Source organism: Sus scrofa, chromosome 6 (genome assembly GCF_054392235.1).
Source record: "Sus scrofa isolate SSC_HxYL_T2T_F1_AM1 chromosome 6, Sscrofa_HxYL_maternal_Yorkshire_Landrace_v2.0, whole genome shotgun sequence".
NCBI lineage: Eukaryota > Metazoa > Chordata > Mammalia > Artiodactyla > Suidae > Sus > Sus scrofa.
The window spans coordinates 153,944,041-153,967,500 of NC_139388.1; the positions used below are offsets into that span (position 1 = coordinate 153,944,041).

The following is a 23,460-nucleotide window of genomic DNA, read 5'->3' on the forward strand; positions in this document are numbered from 1 at the left end:
TCTGAGTTATAGCATGTGGATGGTTTAAGCAGGTGCAGCCATGCTAATACACTAGCAGGGAGTGATTGATTTTGCCAGTGTCAAGTCCAGGCAGCAAGCAAGATGAATAAAAACATTTCACCAGGGCACTGAGGGACCAACCAAGATCCCCGGGCTCTGAAAGGTTTTTACGGATCCAAACCCTAGAAATTTTGATGTAGAAAACCTAATCTCATGTTTCTCAGAGGAGGCAGGATGCAGGCAGGAATTTAATTATTGATAAGAGCCTACATTTTTCAACTCTCATCACAACAATCCCTGCACGGGATTACGCAGCACTCTGTGCCAACTACAGGAGAAAGGTGAAGGTCACAGAGAACTTCTCAGGGACATTTATTTGTGGATCTGATGTGTCTCCTCTGGGATCTATTTTCTTACCCATTCAGGGTGGGCCCTTCCTTCTGTTCGACTGTCCAGGATTTTTAAAACTCTCCTTCTCAGGAGACGAATGGTGTGCAAAGTGAAAAGGCAATAAAACGTTATCAATTTCCCACTTGTCAGGCCTCTATAGTAAGCCCGTTTCCTTCCTCTTTTTCTTACTTCCCTTCCACAAGGGATCATTCTAGGGAGAGAGAAGGATGAATTGCTTTATTTTTTATTTTTAGAAATGCTGTTCTAGCCTCATCAGCAAGAATTGTTAGTAAATATTAAGAAGCAGGTTTCCCATCCCTGTTATTGAAAACAGCAATGGAAGTATTACACAGCTTTTGGAAGGCAGACCGTGGAAAGAAAAGCTATGTACCCACCTCCACCCGCCAGAAACATCAACTAGGTAACCTCCTTTGAGATTCTTTAACAAAAACGCTAATGTAAAATAGAAGTACTATATCCTACTACCTTCCAAGAAGAAAAGGACATTTTAAAGTACATAAACTTGATGCTGAAATGACTCAAGTAAAATGACACTGGGTATTTTTTTTAAGTCATGAAACTAAGAATTTTTGTGAATAATGCTGCTTATGCATAAAAGGGGAACATATAAGTTTGTTTATAAAAATATCCAGTTTTGCAAAAATAACCTTTTAAACTTTTTAAACCTTTTATGTCCATTCAAGAAAACGAAACCTTTGACCCATAAACACCAAAGCCAATGTGACAAATATCCCTAATGGACAGTATTAAGCTGAAAAATAAAAACATATTCTATCATATTAACTAAAAAAAGTAATCATATAATTAATAGGTGAAAAACAGAGAGAAAGATTGCTGAAGATTAAGATGAAGCCCTGCAGAAGCGAATGTTCTAACTAGAAATTGGTTTAATTAATAGCACATTTTACATAATGATCACAGTGTAATTGCGCTGACTAGCAGAGTGTCATTAAATATATCCACGCTCCTTTACAACACCCTAAGGCGAAAAATAATGAGTTACATTGAAAATCACTGTGCAACAGGTTCATAAATAACATTTAAGCCTATACAAGGCGAATACTTATAAATAATAAATATTTGCCTTTTGTAATTGAAGAAAAAATGACAGCCTTCTTTTTCTACTACCTTGTAGATTGCCATGTTATAATGCTGAAAAGATTTTTTCCCCTTGCTTTCTCTAGAAGGTGTTGAATAATTTATTCAAATGCTAATATTCCACGTAGTCTGACTTTGAGGAACAAATATTCCTACATAAAGAATAAATGCCAAGATGCTTATTACCTCCCTTGCTTTACGTTACACCATGAATCCCCCCAAAACTACCACAGTCCATTACACCTGTCAAAGGAAGTTAGTGGCCAGATTTTCTGGCAAAGAAGCGCATTTTTCTTTATGTAAAAATTACCCCTTCTCCCCAAATGTTCATCGTGCTCAGGGTTGTTCCAGAGTAGCAGCTGCTCTGTAACTTCAGAAAAGAAGTCAAAGATGCCTGATGGCTTCTTATACTCTCACTCTTCTCCTGAGAATCAATGACATCTGAAAACCATGGCTGCCCTTCCTTATCTGTGCAGCTGACCCTGGCACGGGCTCAAATCTGCAAAAGGTCCGTGTTCATGAGCCTCATTTTCTTCATCTCCTCGGTTCCAAAACGAAGTCATGTTCCTCCGATGCCTGGGAGAAAGCAGAAAGCCAGGCAGCCTCAGGGAGGGCCTGGAAGCACCCTGGAACCGGACTTCCGGCCAGCGACTTCTCACCAAGGATGGCAGGAAAGAGGGTGTCTCCAGGCTATACAGAGAATGATTTGGTGGGCAAAGATCCTACCAAGAAGGTGGACAGAGGCATCCTTTGCTCTCTAGCAAAGGACACAAGAGGAAAAAGCCTCCATCTCCCACTGTTCGGTTTCCCAGTGAGTGTGAAGCAGGTCAGATATCCTATATCCTGAAAACTCAAGAGCTCCCAGTGTGGGGGGGCCATCAAGGAGGTTACTCTCCAATGACTCTTTTCAGCATAGGATGGCAGCTCGGTCTTCTGTGGGAGGAGGTAGTATTACTTAGTGATGAAGAAAGGGCTTTGACATGGGCCAGAAGTACTCAGTTCAGCTGCTGGGTTCATTACTTCTTAGCTGTGTGACATTGGGTAAGTCACTTAACCTCTCTGAGCCTCAATTCCCAAATCTGAAAAGCAGAATGAGAATAGTCTCTGCCCCCTAAGATGGTTGTAAGGGATAAGATGAAAAAAATTTAAAGTTTGTAAACACTTAGCCTAGTGCCTCCCAGTTAGTAACGCTGACTAAGTGGTAGTTATTATTTATTTCAAGATCATAAAGCTTTTTCTCAGAGTTCCTGTTGTGGTTCAGTAGGTTAAGAATCCGACTAACATCCATGAGGATGTGGGTTGAGATCCCTGGCCTCACTCAGTGTGTTAGGATCCAGCATTGCTTATCCATCTCCTGCTCACTTTCATCTAAGGGTCCAATTTATTTGGAAGGATGAAGGATTGGGGTTCCTCTATTCAACCCCACCCACTTGCAGATCCAGAGCAGCCAGAGGGGACCCTTTCGTGAAACAAATCATATTGCTCCCTTGATTACAGCTGGCTGTGAGGTCTCATGGGCCTTAGGGAACCAAAGGGCCAGAATCCTTATCCTGCATGGTTTGGGCCCAGCCTCTTCAGCCTCATGGCCATTCAAGCCCTCATGCTCATTCAAGGCTTCATGCTCTGTGCTCCAGGGATCCTCATTCTGTTCCCTCTGGCCCCAGGGCCTTTGCAGATGCCTTGGTTAGGAACTCTCTTCTTACCCACTTTTTCAAATTAGCTTTTCAGACCTCAGCTTATACAGGGCTTCCTCAGGTAAATCTTAGTTAACTCCCCAAACTAGTTCAGATATCCACCTCTTCCAGCTCCCGCCACAGTCCTTTCACAGGTTTTGTCATCAGCGGGGGTAGTATATATGTAGAATTACCTAACAAATGACTATTGCCATTAGTAAACTACACATTCTATGAAGGCAGGGACCATGGCTGCTTGAGGCTCCTAATGGGCTTTGCAGGGCACCTGGCAGATGGCCCTCAGCAAATATTTGGAGTGAAGGAAGGAAGGGCAGGATGAACAAATACCCATTTCTACGGGAGAGTGATTCACATATTTGATGATAAATATTTAGGCCTCTCTCCTTCGTTGATTTAATTGCCACAAGATCAGGGATCTTGGCCCCTCACCTGGTCTTCATCACGTTGAGCTTTAGACCCTCCGCAGCCCTGTGCTCACACGTGAGGGAGCCGAGGATAGTGAAGGGATTGCTTCCTGTGATCAAAGACACCATCCTTCTCCTAGTGCACCCAGAGGTCGTGTTAGCCTTAAATATGTGTGTCACATACACACACACCACACACACACCACACACAGACACTGCTATTTTGTTTAAAAATAATTTCAGGAGTTCCCATCGTGGCACAGTGGTTAACGAATCCGACTAGGAACCATGAGGTTGCGGGTTCGGTCCCTGCCCCTGCTCAGTGGGTTAAGGATATAGCGTTTTCGTGAGCTGTGGTGTAGGTCGCAGATGCAGCTCGGATCCCATGTTGCTATGGTTCTGGCATAGGCTGGCAGCTTCAGATCCGATTCGACCCCTAGCCTGGGAACCTCCATATGCCGTGGGAGTGGCCCAAGAAATGGCAAAAAGACAAAAATTTTAAAAATAAATAAAAATAATTTCAGATTCACCAAAGAAAATTTGGAAAATACAGAATAGAAAGGTGTAAAGAAAATTCCTAGTCACAACTGGCAAAGTAAAACATAACAATTTGTAACAATTCCTTTTTTTTTCTGTGAATACATTTTTGTAGTTTGAGGAAGGATTATGTAGTGGCATTCTAATCACACACACACACACATCCTGCTTTATTACCAATATTAAATTGTTAAAAGAATTCTATATTACGATATAATCTTGATAAACATCATTTTAAATGGGTGCTGTATGAGTTAGAAATGATTTCTGCTGCTATTGAGACTTAAAAGAATAGATTATTTTTCTCACATAACAAGTCTAAAGGTAAGCAGTAACTGATATTGCTTCAAACAGCTTTTCCTCATGGTTGCATTATAATTGCTGTAGCTCCTACCATCACATTTATGTGCAAGGTAGGAAGACAAGGGAAAGGATGTGCCCCTTCCATCCTTCCCTTGTACCAGCAAAAGCCTAAGCCTTCCCAGGATACTCAGCACACTTCCACAAATGAGTCCTTGGCCAGACTCTGTATATGACCAATACTAGGTCCAAAAACATCTGGAAAAGTGAAGATTTAGTTTTTCCAGCCAGTAGGGTTGAGGCAGGCAAGAGAATTGGGCACCTTTCCCACATCTTACCAGGTTAATTGCATTCCATTTGATTCTCAGCTCTTTAAATAAATATCAAGGCACTTTCATAAGGACACTTTCCTCCTTTTGCTTCCTGGCTTACGGAGATCAACCAGATAAACAAGCAGTAGTTCCAATCAGAAAGCTCACAGAGATATTTTCAATTCTCACCATGTTTACCATGGTGCTATTGCCTTTTGTGGGCAGAAGCCAAGGCCGATGAGCATCCTCCGATGCGCAGGAACGCTGCTCAATGAAGACCTGCCCAAATGCCAATGGTGTGCTTATCGACCCCCTTTCAGGGCAGTTATGGAAATTAATTCATCAGAAACAGTGAAGGAGGGAGAGAAGGAAGGGAGGGAGGGAGGGAAAGAGGGAAGAAAGGAGGGAGGAAGAAAATGGAGGAGGGAGGGACAAAAAGGACCATTGTGTCATTAAACACTACAAAGGACAGGACACAAATAATACCTCTCAATGATGGGGTGCAACGCCATGGGCACATACTACTTTCTTCTTCCTAAGCCACAATTTGTATCATGTCAGTATATGCAGATAAGATTATTTCAACTGCCCTCCTAGAGAAGTATTTAAGAAAAAGAATGAGAGGAGATCTTGACTCTTTCTGGCTTTCAAAGGGCTCCTCCTGGAGCTTTGGGACCTGATATTGTTTGCAATCTGCTCTTCCCTGGAGGAGGTTAGAGGAAATAGAAAGGCCCAAGACAGGTACTGCTCGGTGTTTAATGATGATAGGCAGAGGTGGGAAAGCACAGATCAGCTTTTTCCTCTCGGCAGAGCCTGGGCTATTAAGGGAAGGGAATTTAGTGTTTGATTTGCCCATTCTCCATTCCTCATCGAGGCTTCGGTCCCAAATTGCTAAACCTCCATTCAACAGTTAAATTAAACATAACTAACTTTGTTGATATTATTTCACAGCCGAATAACTTGATATTCATACTCTTTGTGTGTTCAATAAGTACCGAGCTCAGACACATTTTTAAGTCTCAGCTGGTGATGAATTCTGCTGAGCTAAACTTGTGTTTCACAGGATTCTGCTCAGCTGAGACGAGGCACGCTACTGCACTGTAAAAATAAGCTTCGAGCCATAATTTTGATGGGCCCCTCACAGCAAGAAAGCATCCCTCCCCTCCTCCTCCTTCTTCCTAGTAGCAACTCCCATTTGCCACTTGCACATCCTAACCTAAAGGAATCCTATGCAGACCACAGTCCTTCACACCGAGGCCTCCGAGGTATGAAGAGCACTAAGCCTGGACTCCAGGCGCCTCCGTATTTGCCCCCTCTCTGCTTCTTCATGGACTGGTGACTGCGAGCAGGTCATTTAATCTCTGATACTCAGCTTCTACATTTGCCAGATATGGAGATAAAAGCCCTGCCTTTCTACCTCACTCAAATTTGCTGCAAGCAATCCACTTGAGTATTGGAAACATGCTGCTGTCAGGTGCTAGTCACTATTATTTACTTTTTCACCTATAATTGGAGTCCCATCCTCCAAACATGATGGGACGTGCCTACTAAATATTTAAATTGAATAATACATATCTGTCTTTATTTATTCATCAAACACGCAGTGAGCACCTTCTATGTATACTAAGCCCTGTGCCAAATACTATGGCCATAAAAAATGAAATCGTATTCTAGTTTGAGAGATAAATTAATAATAATAATAATAATGACATAGTGAGATCCATACTGTCCAATGCAGACGTATGCAAGGTTTTTAAGCATCCGATATTTTGTCCAGTGAGCAGCAGTCGGATGAGAGAAAGAAGGGGAGCATCACAAATGCTGATGAGACTCACACACCAATCACTCCCCCCAGGACCTAATACACATTCTTTCATTGAGTTGTCACAATAGCCCTGTGAAGTAGGTACTAGTATACTGATTTTATAAGGTAACAAGGTCAAGGTCTAAGTGACTCCCATAAGGTCCCAAAGCTGGTAAGGGAGGAGCCTGGATTCCCAAGCCCATCCCCTCCATCAGGAGGCTGGGCCCACTGCATGCTCATCTCACAGGCGAAGGAAAGGCATGTTGGTCTTTCTATGTAATAGTGGTTTAAAAATTATCTGAATATATCATAGGTGACAGTCATTACGAGTTACCAGAAACCATGCCAATTATATTTTCGAAAAATAGGAGGTGGAGGTGACTGTAGGCAGATGGGGATATCTGACGCAACCCCAAAGCAGGACGTGCAGCTGGGCCTCCCAAGGGATGGAACTGCATAGTGGGAGCTCCACAAACCAGGCAGAACCTTCCCCTCCTCTGTCTCTCAGGCTTTGCTCCGTTGTCTCATTCTCACTGTTCCACTCGTTGCTCTCCCTCCCCAGACCATGCTTTTCTTCCCCAGGAACAAGGCGGGAGATGGACACCCACCCCTTCGTTACCTCCAGTTCAAGCAACTAGCACCTGGACACTGACTAGCACCTCTAAATCCCAATTCCAAATGCTGGGAAGAGGGAATCCAAACAGCCCCGCTTGGGTTAAGTGCATCTCAAGTGTGGGCTCTATGTAGTGACTTCCTTCCAAAGAGAAGAGTATGGGGGGGGGGGGAGTAAAGAAATCTGACAGGTGCTACCTCCACCCAGGTCAACAACAAGAGAGATAAGCCCTGTTGATGGCACATATCCTTGATGTGATGCGATGAAAATGGCACTTCACTTCTGTGGTCTTCCTCTCCAAAACCCATAATGAGCTCAGCCTATGCCTGAGAAAAACATCAGACAAATCTCAATTATCTAACCAGTACTCCTCAAAAACTGTGGAGTTCATCAAAATCAGGAAAACCTGAGAAACTGTCACAGTCAAGAAAAAAGTGAGGAAAGATGACCATGATAGGTAATGTGGGATCCTGGGACAGAAAAAGTATGGAAATCCACATAAAGTATGAATTTGAGTTCATAATAATGTATCTATATTGGTTCATTAATTGTAACAAATGTACATAACAACGGAAGATGTTAATAAGAGAGGGAATTGAGTACGTGGGAACGCTGTGCTATCTTGGCAGGTTTTCTGTAAACTCTTCTAAAATAAAAAATTTATGAAAACACAGAATTGCATGCTTACTCTGTGCCAATCACCGTGGTAGATGCTTTAGACACTGCAAAGACTAAAACAGAAAGTTCTTTTCAAATTATCCTGTCCCCTTATCTACCTACCATGATACATAACCGCAAGCCTTTCGAGAGATGAGGAGACGTCAAGATGCAGGGTGGTCATGACACACAGTAGGCAGCCAATAAATTTTTGCTGATGTGAACTAAGATTTATCATCCACAGAAGAGGCCCCGCTTTAACACTCAGAGATGCCACCTTGCCTTGTCCCAGTGTGGGTCCACAGGAGCGCTGGCCTTGGACATGGATGGTTCCAGTTTGCTCACTCGCCTCTTCTTAGTGAGAAAGCCCCTCCCCGGGCTGCCACCGCTCAGTAGGAGATCATCAAGGGGGCCTGCACCAGCCACTGAAGGATTTCCATTCCAATAATCCTTTAGTCCTGGTCTGGAAGCTCTGAATGGGACCCAGACATCACCAGTGTTTTATGCCCTTTAGGGGACCTATCCTTGCTTCTCTCAGGGCACTCTTATAAAACCTTGCAAAGGACAAGAGCCTCTTGTCATGATTAACCTTTGGAATGGGGGCTAAAAATAATTTTGCATTCACTTTAATAGTGCAGGTTTTAAGAGGAAAGACAGATGCTTTTTTAAGCATTTGTTTTTCCAAAGCAGTGGAGAGGGGCTGGAGACCCAGGAGTTTCTGCCCATGGAGCCGAGATTTGGACGTGTTAACCCTTTTCCACATCTTTTGCTCTTCCTTCTACTGCATTCAAAGTCATTTTAATCTTATGAAATGAGTATTAGCTGATGAATTAATTCCCCCAGAGAAAATGCCATTAATTCATCAGGCTTCTTCATTCCATTTTTTAAAAACTGCCCTCTAACATCTTTTGTTTTAACAAATGACCAAGTTCTATGCTGTGGTTTGCAGAGTCTTAATGAACTTGGAAAGGTAAAATCCTTCCCATGGTTTATTTTCAGCCTCATCACATAGAAAACCATGCTGCGGCTCAGAGTCATGCCAGAGATTTCTCATGAAAAGGGACAAAGCTAAGTGTTATTGACATTGGATTGTTTTGTTTTGTTTTTTTGCTGTTTGTCTTCTTAGTGCCCCACCTGCGGCATATGGAAGTTCCCAGGCTAGGGGTCAAATTGGAGCTATAGCTGCTGGCTTACACCCCAGCCACAGCAACACAGGATCTGAGCCGCATCTGTGACGTACACCATAGCTCACGGCAACACCAGATCCTCAACCCACTGATCGAGGCCAGGGATCGAACGCACGTCCTCATGGTTATCAGTCAGATTCGTTTCCACTGAGCCACAATGGGAACTCCTGATATCGGATGTTAACATCCACTGCACCACTGGGTGAGCTTCTGCACCCCGAAACCTGAAGCGACCCTCTCCTCGCTTGTACACCTGCAGGATAGGATGTTAAGCAGCCCCTCTCCACCAACGCCCCAGTCGTGCCATTTGGAACCTTGAGGCTGAACAACGGCCTGCTCAGTCCATTGGGATAGTTCCCATTCCCGAGGCCCTAGTTTTCAGTCTTTTTATATAAGCACCCATGACAATGTCTCTCTGACTATGAGCTTCTATCAGAGAACCCAGCACAACGCCCATATGGAATGTACACAAGCACACTTACAAACAGCTGCAAAGATACAGAGGCCCTTCATATACCTTTTGAGCCAAAGTCACTGCTACAAACATGGACGGTGCTTGATGCTTAGGCAGAGAGCAGGGATTAAACAAGAAGATCTCCCCCGTAGGCTCACTCTGACTGGGCAATGATCTAATTTCCAGTCTCACGTCTCTATTTCAGACCACATATGGCAGTAATATTGGCTCTTCCCCACCTCAGCCTAACCATGACTAAACAGGTTGATGAATGTCATGCATCTTATCATCATACATGCATATTTTTAAATATAATTCACGTTTGATCTGCACCCTTGTGCAGTGGCGAATGAAAACAGTTAAGATTTCTTCCACTGTCTGCCTTTAAATGTATGAAACAGCCCTGCTGTCAATAGATTATATTCTTGTACAATGATAATAGCCCCCAAAACTAAGAGGCCTTGTCAGGAATTGCAGTTGTCACAGTTTGATGGGAATGATTTTACTTGGGGTTCGTCTGCCGCACAATCATCTCATAATCTGGATATACATCACAGCATGACATGTAAATTTCCTGCTACTCTGCTTTCATTTCCAGAGGCAGCAATCAAATGAAAACCACTCAACCTCACCCAAATGTATAAATAATTTTCATTCAAACATATTAACAGTCAAAATATGAGAATTTATCACAGAGTGCTAGGCCTTTTAAGAAGCAATAAAGACTTTACTTTTTAAGCATATTTCTCCTTAGAAAAGTAATACGAAGAGTAACTCGCAATTTAAAAATCGCATTGGAAAGTCCACATAGAAACCACCTAATCTGCAAACTTAAGGGATGGAGATGCTTTGCCATAGATTTGATGCTTGGGGGCAAAAGGGATGAGGGAAATATTGTGTAAGAGACTTGCATGCGGATTAATCATTGCCGACATGAAAATACCCACATCTAAAAAGGCTGATTTATCTCATCTTTACTAACTATACCTTTCATGCTGCACAGTCTATTGGTGATTACCTTCTCTAAAATATAAACACCTGATCCAACAGCGATTTGGATAATACTATAATAACAAATGATATTTTTTTCTGATAAACATCAGATTTTAATTGAACACAATCTTCTTGAGGAAAAACAGCCGCGGACATGGCTGACTCCCCCACCCCCAACCCCACTGCAGGCTGGGTTCCAGCCACACCAGCTATCAATCACCAAGGAAGAGGGGGAACAGATTCAGAACTTAACAAGAAAAATATGTGTCATCAGTGCACCGAAATGAAGTCAAATGAGAACAGGTGCTGGGTCACCCCTTGGCCTGGTTCAAGGTGAGTGTGGGAATGGCCATGGGAGCTGCACTTGAGGGACAGGACATGCAAGGTGCTCACCCTGGAACCTGGGGACTCCCCCTGATTGCTTGTCAAGCTCCCCTGTGAAGATGCTTCAAGGCAAAGCCTCCAGATTTGGACTTCGTGCCCAGACAGATGGAGGTGCTAAAAGATATCACTTGACCAATAAGGCACCTTGTTGACAAGAGTTTATGAGATATAGAACGAAGCCCCCAAAAGAATATCATACTCTGACACATATAATTCAATAATCAGTCCACCCATATTTCCAAAAAGTACCTTCCATAGTTTAAAGAGAGGTCCATCAGGACTTGGTCTCTGGGTAAGAGGCTACGTTAGAAGTTTCCACCACGTCCTCAAGGGCCATTGAGAAGTGAGGGTGGTTGGGAAGTGTGAGGTGGGAAGGTGGCTTTTGGGGGGACAATCTACTTTTGCCGTTAGTGCTAGCACCTAAAAATTTTGCAGCCTCACTTTAAATTTTTATACCCTTTCCTTCTCCCCCCGCTTCCCCCCACCATGTGCAAAAACTGCTAAGACGACAGTTTTTTCCATTTCCCCAGTAAGTGTGTCTGCAGAAGTAGAAGTACCATAACCCGGGGTACAGCAAGCTCAGCCATTTGAAATAAAACTTTGCAGTACTAATGTTTTTGTAACTGCTTTCATATTGTAATGATATTTTTCCAAGCACTGGTTTTATTTGATCTTAAATACCTTTTTGGGAAAGTCCAGTGAGCTGACTCTAATAAAATCATGCTATTGAAAAAAGGTTTAAGTAGAATGTTCAGAATAAATTACAAAACTGCATGCAAGAATACCAGCTAGTGCTGCAATAAAAAGCTGAAAATGAGTATTCTTGCAATATATTTTAAAGAAGTAGTATACTTTTTTGTCCATTTTTTTTCATTGAATGTTTCATAACAGAATGTCTCCATGTCGTGAGAGGAGGGGAATGCATACCAAATGAACAAACTGCGGGAAAAATTGCATTTAGGAAAAAAAAAAACCTTGACTTTTGGGGGGGGAGTATAGAATATATTTCATTTCATTTTCAATAACTGTTGGAAGATAATAGGAAATGTAATTTCTTTCCATTTGCTGTGCCAAAATACTTAAATTACATCATACTTATCCTGTCATATTTTTCCCCCAACATATTCAGGACCCGTTAATGGATTTTGTATCCCTTATGTCTGCACTAAAGAATGGATCTGCTTTAAGACGGAGATGTCCAGCCATCGGGATCTCAAGGAAACTGTAGGATGGCCTGAGTGGGAGGCACAGGCAATTGTATATCTGACTTTTTTCTAGTGAACCAGAAGGAAGCCGCTCATGAGCGATGGAGGTGACAGTATCCTCTTAATTACTCCTGAAATCCTAGGTCCAAAACAATCATGAGCCCCTTCCCCAGCCCTTCCACCCCACAGGATGGTCCCACAAAAACAAGACACTAAAAGAGCAATGGATGATAAATTTCCCCTGTGGCACCATGATACCCACCATTTGAGGTCTACTGTGTTCTGGGCATTGAGTCAAACACTGGGCTTCGGGTTCTATGAAGAACAATATTTATGTAAATCAAATTAGCTTGTAAATCCAAGTTCACTTCTCTCACCTCCAAGTAAAACAAAAGCAACCATTCCCACCCTAGCAAGAGAAACTGGGACAGACAAGGTGGCGTGATTGACAAAATGATGAACAAAATGCAGAATATCATGGACACTGGTGGTAAATGACCCAGCATTCCTTCTCCTACTCACTGTCCTTCCTAACAGAACCTGATTTTGTTCGGGGATCCATCTCTCTACACACAGCCAGGACCCTAAGGAGAATCTGACCCGTCTGCTTCTCAGATGCAAGTTGACTGGTCATGGGCCACCATGTTCCCATCATGGAGTCTGAAAAGGGGCACAGGACTCTGACCAGTGAGGTGGGAGAGGAAGTCAGCAGAGGCTCCTTTAGAGGAGAGTTGTGTTGCCAACCAAAGAATTGGAATCTGTTTTTCCCTCTGGAGGATTTTGTTGTCTTCTGAAAAGGTAGCAGCCACCTGTGAGGATACCCTGCCACCCTACCTAAGATGAACTAATACCAGTGATGACAGAAACAAGGCTGTATTCATGTCATAGGGCTGCTGGAACAAAGTACCACAAACTGCGTGTCTTAAAACAAGAAAATGTATTCACAGTTCTGGAGGATAGAAGTCCAAAATCAAGGTGTCAGCAGGGCCAGGTTCTCTCTGATGGCTCCAGAGGAGAATACCTCCTTGCCTCATCTGGTGTCAGCCAGCAATCCTTAAAATTCCTTGATTTGTAGATGCATCACTCCAGTCACATGGCTGGCTTCTCCCTATGGGTTTTGTTTTGTTTTGTTTTGACAGCTGCACCCATGACATATGGAAGTTCCCTGGCTAGGGGTCAAATTGGAATTGCAGCTGCAGGCCTATGCCGCAGCCATGCCAGATCCTTAATCCACTGAGCAAGGCCAGAGAGCAAACCTGCATCCTCATGGAGACAACACTAGGTCCTTAACAGTCTAAGCCACAATGGGAACCTCCTCCCTATGTTTCTTCAAAGTGCCCTCCCTCTCTGTGCCCATCTGTCTCTGTGCCCAAATATCCTCTTTTTATAAAAACAGTCATATTGAATTACAGTCCTTTTAATGACCTCATTTTAACTTGATCACGTCTGCAATTACCCTATTTACAAATAAGGTCACATTCTGAGGTACTGGGGTTAAGACTTCAACATATCTTTTTTGGGGAGGAACACGATTCAACACATGCATTGCCTACATTTGGGCAAATACTAAGGTGCAATAATAGATCTTGATGACAGCATTGAACCTCTGAATCAACCCACCCTGGAACCTGCCCTGCCTCGGGACTTGCCAATATGTGAGGTACACATGTGACTCCTTCCTGCACCGAAGGAAGCCTCAGGTAGCTGAACCCACCTTCACTGCTGCAACAGATATTAGATAAAAACAGACATGATTCCCCCAATTAGTAGCGATGCATCCTTGGGAAAAATCACTCACACTCTGAGAATATTTTCTGTATCTCTAAATTGAGTCAGATAGTACCCCAGAGTTGCCACAGAGATGGATGAGATTGATGTAAATCTATCCTGAAAAGGCACTCAGTAGATTGCTCATATGCTTTTTTTTTTTTTACAAGCCATCCATGTGACTCTGAAATAATAAAACAAGACCATATAATCTAGTTTTTAAAGGACTAATGAGAACCAATAGTTCTTTTTAAAATTTTATTGGAATATAGTTGACTTACAATGTTGTGTTATTTTCAGGTATACAGTAAAATGAACCAGTTATACCTATAGATATATCCATTCTTTCCAGGTTCTTTTCCCATATAGCTTATTAGAGAATATTGAGTAGATTTCTACGTGCTATACAGAGAACCTCCATTCTGTCCTCCACAGAGGTTTCACCAATTTACATTCCACCAACAGTGTAGGAGGGCTCCTTTTTCTCCACACCTTCTCAGCATTTATTGATTGTAGACTGTTGGTGATGGCCTTTCTGACTGGTGCGAGGTGATACCTCATTGTAGCTTTGATTTGCAGGTCTTTGTTAGTTGTTTTAAACGCAGTAGTGTGCATATGTTAATCCCGTTCTCCTAATTTATCCCTCCCCACCATGATGTCCCCTTTGGTGACCATAAGTTTGATTTTGGAATCTGTGAGTTTGTTTCTGATTTATAAATTTACTTATAAATTTATAACATTTAGATTCCACATGTAAGGGACATCATACCATATTCGTCTTTCTCTGTCTGACTGACCTCATTTAGTATGAAAATCTCTAGGTCCAACCATGTTGCTGCACATGGTATTATTTTGTTCATTATTATGGCTAATATTCCACTGTATAGATGTACCATATCTTCTTTATCCATTCATTCCTCTGTTGATGGACATTTAAGGTTGCTTCTCTGACTTGTAATAGCCATTGTAAATAGTGCTGCCATGAATAGTGGGGTGCATGTACCTTTTCAAAGTATGGTTTTCTCCAGATAGATGCCCAGGAGTGGGACTGCTGGATTGTATGGAAGCTCTATATTTAGCTTTTTTTTTTTTTTCCATTTTTGGCTGCCCCGTGACATATGGAGTTCGCAGGCCAGGGCCAATGATCAGATTCAAGCCTCAGTTGTGACCTCAGCCAAAGCTGCAGGATCCTTACGCCACTGTGCCAGGCCGGGGATCGAACCTGTGTCCCAGTGTTTCCAAGATGCCACTGACCCCCACAGCAGAAACTCCTATGTTTAGTTTTTTAAGGAAACTCCATAGTCCTCCATAGTGGTTTTACCAATTTACATTCCCAGCAACAGTGTAGGAGGGTTCCTTTTCCTCCACACCCACTCCAGCATTTATTGTTTGTAGACTTTTGATGACGGCCATTCTGACTGGTGTGAGATGATACCTCACTGCAGCTTTGATTTGCATTTCTCTGATAATTAGTGATGTCGAGCATATTTTCATGTACTTTTGGGCCATCTATCTGTCTTCTTTGGAGAAATGTCTATTGACGGTTGTTGGATTTCATAATAAATCATTTTGCCCGTATTATTCACTTAGGCATTTTGCACCTGTCTAGCCTCCTCAAGGCCTTTGTGACAGCCACCATCTCTAAGAGGCAATGACCTTAAAGATTAAAAGCATGGGCTCCTAAGTCAGATAACATGGACTCAAATCTTAGTTCTGCCACTTTCTACATGTGACCTTGGGCAAATGATTTAACCTCTGGGTACTTGATTCCTTCATCTCTACAAAAGGGGAATGACGATGATGATAATTTCTCACAGTATTCTTTCCCCCCCCCCCCACTGTACAGCATGGGAATCAAGTTACTCTTACATGTATACATTTCTTTTCCCACCCTTTGTTCTGTTGCAATATGAGCATCTAGACATAGTTCTCAATGCTACTCAGCAGGATATCCTTGTCAATCTCACAGTATTCTTAAGAGGAATAAGGTTAAAGGGCACAAGGTGATTAGCCAAGGTCTGACATATGGTAGGCAAGTTAAACATACACTCTTTCTTCCTTTCAATCCCATTACTGTCTGCAAGCATCGTGGTCTGCTACACCAGTGGTTTTCAAATGTCAGTGTTGGTGTAAGAAACACCTGTGATGCTGGTTATAAATAGACTTCAAGCACTGTCCCTCCCCAACCCAGAGATTCAGATCCAGTAGTTCTGAGATGTACATTTAACAAGCACTCCAGGTGAAACTGCTGCAGACGGCGCCTCATCACAAATTGAGAGACTATCTACTTTTTCTGGCTGGAAGTGAGGAGGCTTAGAAGGAGCTACTCATCGTGGAGACAGGTACTTCTCTTACCCTCCCTACTAGTCTGAAAGTTTCTGGGAAGCAGAGGCATCATTATTTCTCTGACCCTCCCCCCCACCACATGCCAAGCACAGGACTCACAAGTGTTTACTAAATCAACTCAAAGTAACTTCAGATGGTACAGAAACAGAAGTGGTCGGGAAGAGATAAGAAGATGGAGATCCAGGCAGAAGCAACTAAGTGATTCCAAGAGATTCCGTTGGGACAGCTGTCCTGAGCCAGCCCCAGAATCAGTCTTTGCTTCTACGATCCCCACAAACAGTATGATCCTGGAGAGCAGTCACTAGGAAGCTCTGGGTTTCTAGCCTGGCTTCATTTTTCAGATTTCCATCAGCCTGGGACACAGCCCTCTGAGCCCCAAAGTAACCTTTAGACCATGGACAGGAGGACAAAGGAGCAAACATGCCAAATACTAGAAGCTGAATTTGCACTTATTGTCATTGTTGTTTTACTCAACCAACTAAGCTTAAATCTCTTAGGGGCTTCAACAAAAACATTTACAAGGCTGTTTTGTTAATTAATTAATGTTAATACAGACAGCATTATGTATTTATTGAATCACTGTATGGGCCAGGTGATTTTTATGAATTACATCTTTAATCCTCAAGAATTCATTCAACTAATATTTGTTGAGCATCTACTGTGTGTCAAGTTATCAAACAAAAGCAAATATGATATATTTATCAATATATATAAAATTGTATCTATCCCATGCATGACTATAGAGAGAAATTTCCTAGAGACTGGGAGGCTGATAAGTATAAAGCATTGGTACGGTATCTGACACAGAGCAAGCACTTATTAACGTAGCCATCATTATTGTTTTTGTTAATTATTACAGAGGATACAAACTGTTGCTAACAGTGGTTCTTCCTGGATGGCTTCTTTCTGGAAGTGTTCTGGGTGAATGCTTCTTCCTTTTGCTAATTCGCATTTACTAAAAGTTCTACACTCAGTATGCAATACTATTGTAATCAAAAATAAACGTTATTTACTTTAAGCTTAGAAAGATAGTTCCTTTTTGAATCCACAAATGAAAGCCACACTGTCTTTGACAGCACCATCTAGTGGCTCTGACAATGTGTGAGGGAAGATCTTTTTTTTCCCCACTCACTTCTTCGGGACACCTTCTCTGAGATGCTACTTTGGATCAGCGGCTACAAAAGGAGTGGTTGTGATACGTTCCAACTTTCACACAGTGTCCTGCATAATGTTTGACCAATGACTGGCAGGCTCCTTTTCTGTGCCCTTGTCAGTCTTTAGAATTCACTCTATTATTTCATGATGGCATGATTTATTTCTTCTGGGGCTTTGATTTGGATGCTTTTTCTCCCCAAAATACAACTTAGGAATCCTGTGAGTCCTCTATTACACACACACACACACACACACACACACACACACACACACACACAAAATGTAAATCTATTTTAGAAATGTCCTTATAGCTATAGATATAAAAATTACTAGGCAAAGATACATTTAATAATACAAAAAGCATTTACTGAGGACCTATTAAGTACCAGGCATAATGTAAGATGCTGCAGTGAAAAGCTGAATAAAACCTCCTTCTTGTCCTCAAAGAGTTGTTACGGGAGATTGCAGTTTAATGCAACACACTGCAACAGAGCCAAGTCACCTGTGCTTTTACTCATTCATTGATTCAAGTTTTTATTGAACACATCCTATCTAACAAGCACTGTCCTAGGCACTGGGGATATAGAAATGATTGAAATAGATAAACCCTCTGCCTTCTCGAGCTTATAATCTAGTGGCGTAGAGATAAACAAATGAATATAAGTTATAGGATGATAATAATTGCTACAAAGAAATAAGAAGGTGGGTTAAAGGGAATGACATAGGATGGCTAACAGGCAATGAACGTTCCTCTGGTCAGGGGATATTTGAGCAGATACCAGGAGGTGCTGAGCGAGCAAGTCATACAGATATTGGGAGAAACAGGGTTCTATGCAAAGCTTCTGAGATGGGAATGTGCTCCATGTGTTGACAGAACAGCAAGAAGGTCAGATAGCTGAGCAGAGTGAACTAGGGAGAGAGGAGTAGGGGATGAATTTGGGCCAGATTCTGTAGGACCCAGTTGGCAAGGATAAAGACCTTCAATTTGATTCAAGGATTAATGGGAAACCATTGGCACATTTTGGATAGAAGAGGGTCATGCTCTGGTTTACATTTTAAAATATCATTTAGTTGCTGAGTAGATATTAGATCATAGAAGGACAAGAGTAGAAACAAGGAAACCATGCAGCAATCAAGTAAATAAATGTCTGTGGAACAACTGAGTGTATGGCTAAGATATAAGAGAGAACAGAAGAGTAGTGTTCAGTTACACTCTGTGAGTGACAAAGAAAAGCTCCTCATTGGAGGGGAGGCCTAACCAGGGATCTGCTTTTTATTTTCAGGTTGGAATTTTTTGGCAAGGAATGGTATTCCATGAGGAGACCCATCATATCAACGTCTCTCTTTGGTGATATTAGCAGCTTAATAAATGCTCAAGTCCATTCATTCATTAACGTGGCAAAATGGTGATATTCTCATTCTATCTTTTCATTTAATTTTTTTAGCTGGATTTCATTTATAAAAAGAACGTTTCCTTCACCATCTCTTTGGTTACCCAGGGGTATAATTCATATAGAAAAGGTAAGATAATTGCTTGATATTTTTCCCCTTTACTTTCAGTTTTCAGAGTGAGTTGGTTGACTAGCATCTTTCCATGGTGACCAAGTGCTTGCTTGCTTTCTCCCTTTTTCTTTTTCTCCCCACCTCCTTCTCTCTCTTACTTAACTCTCTTCCTCTCTCCTCTCTCTCTTTCTCTGATTTTCTTGCTCCCTTCCTCCTTCTCTTTCTGGCATTCTTTTCTATTTCACTTCTTCTTTCTTCTTGTCTTATTATCACCATGAACGTAACAATTTTTAAATATATCTGATGAGTTTTAATCAATTGCAGTTTTTACCCTGCGGATGCTTAATTGTCTCGTCTTTACCTAGGAGCCTCTTCAAGTTGTCTCCTAAGCCCTTTGATGGAACCCTGGCAGTTTTTGACCTCTTCCTCAATACCTGATACAAGCTGTAATACGGGCTCAGTATCGCAACTTGGAGTCAGCTGTTTCTCTATGGAGCCCTGGTCCCTTTAGTGGGATGTGGTATTTCAGCATCACAATCTGAGCACTAGGAGCAATCACTGTTTCAGTTTTTGTCATTGTTTCTAAGCCCTTCCAGTGAACAGAGTTTGAGGGGAGGGAGTGGGATGGACTGGGAGTTTGGGATTAGCAGATGCAAACCACTGCATTTGGAGTGGATAAACAATGAGGTCCTGCTGTCTAGCACAGAGAACTATATCTGATCACTTGTGATGGAACATGATAGAAGACAACATGAGAAAAAGAATGTATATATAATATACATATGTATAAGCATAACTGGGTCACTTTGCTATACAGCAGAATTGACAGAACATTGTAAATCAACTATAATTTAAATTTTTTAATAAAATTATGATTTAACATTGATAATTCCAATTTTAATTATGATTTTTTTTCCTCCTTTCCCCATATGGATAGTCTCAATGTTCCACAATGCCAGAAATGACATAATGACAGTGGCCCTTAATTACTAATTTGCTTTATTACACCCAAATACACACAACAATCTCATAGCTAATAATACCGACAGTACCGACAACAATGTGATTACCGTAAATAATTCAAGATTCTTTTGTTGCTCTTTTTGTCTTAAGAGAATCTCACCTTAGGGTTGGACAGGCAGGTGACTGACATGCAAAGTTACAGAATTGTTCATGTCATGGAGCTTTACAGTTTGTGGTGGAAACAGACATTTAAGAAGTGATTCTGTTATACAACTCAACAGCAAAAAAGCCAATCAACCAATGGAAAATGGGCAAAAGACCTGAATAGACTGTTCTCCAAGGAAGATATGCAGATGGCCAGCAAACACATGAAAAAATGCTCAACATCAGCTGATTATAAGAGAAATGCAAATCAAAACTACCATGAGATACCACCTCACACCAGTCAGAATGGCCATCATTAATAACTCCACAAATAACAAGTGCTGGAGGGGGTGTGGGGAAAAGGGAACCCTCCTGCACTGTTGGTGGGAATGTTAACTGGTACAGCCACTATGGAGAACAGTTTGGAGATACCTTAGAAATCTATACATAGAACTTCCATATGACCCCACAATCCCACTCTTGGGCATATATCCGGACAAAACTCTACTTAAAAGAGACACATGCACCCACATGTTCATTGCAGCCCTATTCACAATAGCCAGGACAGGGAAACAACCCAAATGTCCATCAACAGATAATTGGATTAGGAAGATGTGGTATAGACACACAATGGAATACTACTCAGCCATAAAAAAGGATGATATAATGCCATTTGCAGCAACATGGATGGAACTAGAGAATCTCATACTGAGTGAAATGAGCCAGAAAGATAAAGACAAATACCATATGATATCACTTATAACTGGAATCTAATATCCCGCACAAATGAACATCTCCACAGAAAAGAAAATCATGGACTTGGAGAACAGACTTGTCACTGCCTGATGGGAGAGGGAGGAAGTGGGAGGGATCGGGAGCTTGGGGTTACCAGACACAACTTAGAATAGATTTACAAGGAGATCCTGCTGAGTAGCATTGAGAACTATGTCTAGATACTCATACTGCAACAGAACAAAGGGTGGGGGAAAAAAATGTATACATGTAAGGATAACTTGATCCTCTTGCTGTATAGTGGGGAAAAAAAAAAAAAGAAGAAGTGATTCTGGAGTTCCCTGGATTCGTTGGTAAAGGCCTCCGTGTTGTCACTGTTTCGGCTCAGGAAGTTCTGCATGCCCCTGGCACAGCCCCTCACAAAGTGAAGTTCACCTGACTGGGGGCTCAGAGTCATCCTCCCTGAGGAAGTGACTCAAGCAAAGACCTATAGGCCAGGTTGGAATTAGCTCAGCAGAGCATGGGGGAAAGATGGGGAGGGGGCGGTTCTGACAAAGAGAAGAGTTCCCTGAGCTGGGACTTATAAAGCACTCTGCAAATAAATTGCCAAAACAATGATGGCTTTTTCAGAATTTTCTTTTTAAGTTATATTCTTCAAAAATCAAAAGATCATCAACCAAAATCAGGTCTGCTCTCCTCTCTAGTAGTTTTCAAGTCACACAGAAAGTAACCATTGCACAAAGCCACAGGCAGGCTTTCCTTGTAACCCAAAACCACGTTGCTTAAGCACTCATTTTATTTCTCATCCTTAACTCTCATTCCTAAAAGCCAGAGCTTCAGAAGAACATTTAAAAAGCAGAGCTTCAAAGGGTGAGGGGCATTTCCTGGGAGTCTCCAGCGGACAATCTCAGACCACTGAGGACCCCAAATAATGACAGCAGGGATACTGGGGCCTGTTCTGTGGATGGCACTGTATTAGATGTTCAACATGCTTCAAATCTAATCCTCAAAACAATGCTGTAATTTAAATGATGTTATCCCATGTTAGATGGGAGGAATCTGAGAAGCAGAGAAAGATGAGGTCAAGTTCCAAGTTCTGTAGTTGCTCAGGGGGAGAGCCAAGAACCAAATTCAGGTCTGCCTGATTCTGAAATCAATATTTCTGTTACCCCACTAAGTTTCACTGGCTTATTCCCTAGAGACATGACATATTTGGATATATCAACTGTGATTTATAAAATAAATGATTACTTACCATAGTTTCAGAGTCGCAGCCCACAAGTAAGAAGCACTTGCTCTAAGAACTAACATTTGGTTAACCCTTGATAGCCTACAACGATATCCTTGCCTAACTTGACTGGTTCTCACTATTTCCATTTCCCAGAGTGGGGAGACGGCGACTCGGGAAGAAGGTAATCTGTTCAGCTATTACAAGTGCCAGAACTAAGGCTCGAACCCATGGTTTCCGACTCCAGATCCCAAGTTGTTCTCACTCTTGGTCATCCTGGCTCTTTTTTTACCAGATTTCAGAATGAGGGCAGAAATGAAAACTTGACAAGAAAAGCCAATAGCAGGCAAAAAGCTTAAAATCGCACACTCCCAGTTGGGACACACTTATCAACAAAATGCCACTCTTTGAATATGAAGCTATTATAAAAACAATAAAATGTTAAAAACTGTCACTTAACCTCTCTCAGGGGGAGCCCATAAATTCGGCACCTTACCATTGTGGGCAAAAAAGTTACATAAAAACATGAAAAGAAAATGAAACACTCTGTTTTCTTAATTTTTCAGTAAATCTGAAACCATTATAAAAAATAAATTCCACTTTTAAAAATACGAGCGAGAGGGACATGATCTCATTGCTTAAATTTTTCACTTTTCTTATCCTTCGATAAATAATTTTGCCAAAAAGGAAAAAAATTTACTTCCTTTTGATAAGTTCACACTTACTGCTTTGTCCCTGGTAGAGTAGCTCATTTGAGGTTTCAGAGTCATATTGTCTTGGATTCAGATGTTGGCTTCACCTCTTCCTAGCTTCAGTTTTGTCACCAGGACTGTAAGGATGAAATGACAAAATGCGGAATGAACGATTAACCCAGAGCCTCATACATGTGTGTACACGGCTGCTGTTCATTGCTGTAACTCACAACTCTTGATAAGTTAGGAAGGAACAGTTGGAATTTGGACGTGGAGTAATACTTTTTTTAAATTCTAAAATCATTAGTTTGGAGTTCCTTAGTGGCTCAGTGGTAATGAACCTAAGATCCATGAAGACGCGGGTTCAATCCCTGGCCTCACTCAGTGGGTTAAGGATCTGGCATTGCCGGGAGCTGTGATGTAGGTCACAGATGCGGCTCGGATCCTGCGTTGCTGTGGCTGTGGCGTAGGCCAGCAGCTGTAGCTCGGATTCGACCCCTAGCCTGGGAACTTCCATATGCCACAGGTGCAGCCCTAAAAAGACAAAAGGAAAAAAAAATTAAGTTCACTTTCTTAAATAACCAAAATCACTAATTCAACTCTAATTCCTATATTGGAAATATATAGGCTAAGAACTAAACTCATTCAGAGTTAAGTACTACTTTTATCCTGTTGCTTAAATTAATATTTTAGATGAAAAAATAAAAAACTTCTTTGCCGTTATAAAAATGGAAAACATGGTGGCAATGTTTTCATCAATCGAGGAAGCAGAAATCACCTTAACACACACAGTTTCACTGACTCAGGACCATGAAATCTCTGTTCCAAAGCACCAGCTTTGCCCATCCAGCTGCTGCCATGTGGCTTTGGGTCTAGGC

General features: G+C 41.8%; 1 protein-coding gene across 7 annotated transcripts in view; it reads right to left on the minus strand.

Annotated features, from left to right (window-relative positions):
• ATG4C (autophagy related 4C cysteine peptidase) overlaps positions 1 to 23,460 on the minus strand; it is a 296,099-nt gene that overhangs the window by 143,511 nt on the left and 129,128 nt on the right. For 5 of the 7 annotated variants that reach the window (XR_014804816.1, XR_014804815.1, XR_014804813.1 and 2 more), the window contains exon 13: positions 19,075 to 22,719. The gene's annotated coding sequence lies outside the window, so the exon portion shown is untranslated. Of the gene's footprint in view, positions 1 to 19,074; positions 22,720 to 23,460 lie in introns of those variants that run through there. The other 2 variants (XR_014804818.1, XR_014804814.1) reach the window with 2 other exon arrangements.